Raw genomic sequence first — 1,774 nt, 5'->3', positions numbered from 1 at the left:
TCCAAGAAAAAGGTGAACGCTGTCCAAGCCCAGGCTAAACTTCTTTCTATTACAGAATCTGAGCATGAGAAGAACCTGAAGCGGGTGGAAAAGGACAAGCGATGGAACGAAGAAAGCTGAAAAAGAGAGTCAGTCTCCACCCGATTATCAGCGTCAACATTAGCGGACGTTCTAAAGACGGTGGAAAACTGGTCTTAATGCTCATCACCCGAGACAATCTTGATGCCATTACCGAGTACCCTTCCTACCTTGGCCGTTATGGATACAGCAAATGGATGGAGATCAGACAAGCCATTCAGCGATCCAAGTCGAGACACAAGACACTTTTCGAGGACACCATCAGCGAGCTTATCAAAAGGATGTCCAGGTATGTCAAGGTCCTTGACCGGCCAACTCTGAAGAAAGGTGGGAAGAAGAAACTCAAGCTCTCTGATCCTAATGATCGACCATTCGTATGGAACGAACATGAAACAAGGCTCTCCTTAAATGAAATCCTGAAGAGTCACCAGAATACAGATATTTCTATGCTGAATCTTGACTTGCCAGATAAGGGTCCCTATACACCTAACTTTGTGCATTTTAAACCTGAGTTAGGAGTTCTATTCCTTGACTATGAAGGTGAATTCAGATTTCAGAGAATATCATAGCTACATCTATGTCCAATGGGTCATCTGGTTTACCTCTTGCTCCGGATAGATGATAGCATGCCTGGAAAAGTCGTAGATCTGAAGATACGAAATGAATTCCTACGTTGAAGAAACATTAGTGAAGATGTACCTGGTTACATAGATCTAAGTGTTCAAGAATAGTTTCTCTTTGTAACAACAATCCACTTTTCCTTGTAACTTCTTGTACTATGTCTACTTTCAGTGATTGTACTTATAATCTGTAAGCATTAGACATGTACTGTAATACTTGTAATATTTCCAATGATTAATAAAATGAGTATTCCATGTACTTCATTGAAAAAGATCCCTGAAAAAAGTAATAGGGACACAAGTCTATGAGTTCCAGTGTTACTTYTTACATTCACTGACAATCTATAAGTCAGTGAATAAGCTTTCAGTTTCAGTTTTCGTACTTGTAATTTTCTTAGATATAACTTAAGGAAAATTCTCAATCTGAGACTAACTAACTGAAAAAGATCCCAAAATAGTAAAAAGGGACATGTACTTTATATGTAACTTTTCCTTACTATTATTTGATAAGACAACTTTCTTTATGTTGTCTTGTTATCATCAAATAGGGGGAGATTGTTGATCCTCTTTCTCAGTGATTTGATGATAATCCTTTTTCACTTATACGTTGTATTTATGTTTCTGTCTTTTCAGTTTCAGTGATCTTCACTGTGATAACTTGATCCTGGTTATCACCCAAGGTAAATAATATGTGATTATCTGATTAAACGATTACGTGATAGCATGATAAATTATTACGTTTGATCATGCTAGGATGTGAAAATGTGCATAATATGAAATATATATGTTATATATATATATATACATAGTATATGTGATATGCATACATGTATGTGCATATGTGCATAAGTGTATATATGGTAGTGTGAATGCATGCATAAGAAAAAGGTTGATAACCGCCTTTCCTATTTTGGAAATGTATAAAAGGAGGGCTTAGCCTCCATATTTTCTCTTCTTGCTTTGGTTAMAAAGTTGTGTGATTTAAAAAGAGAAGAGAGGTTGACCGGATTATTCTTGTCTGGAGATTCAAATTGATTTCAAGTGTTTGATTCCAAAAGCTTGTTAAGGTGAGTAAT

This window comes from Cynara cardunculus (genome assembly GCF_001531365.2).
Source record: "Cynara cardunculus var. scolymus isolate 2C chromosome LG 6, CcrdV1, whole genome shotgun sequence".
Lineage (NCBI taxonomy): Eukaryota > Viridiplantae > Streptophyta > Magnoliopsida > Asterales > Asteraceae > Cynara > Cynara cardunculus.
Note: the sequence above shows the minus strand (reverse complement) of the source record.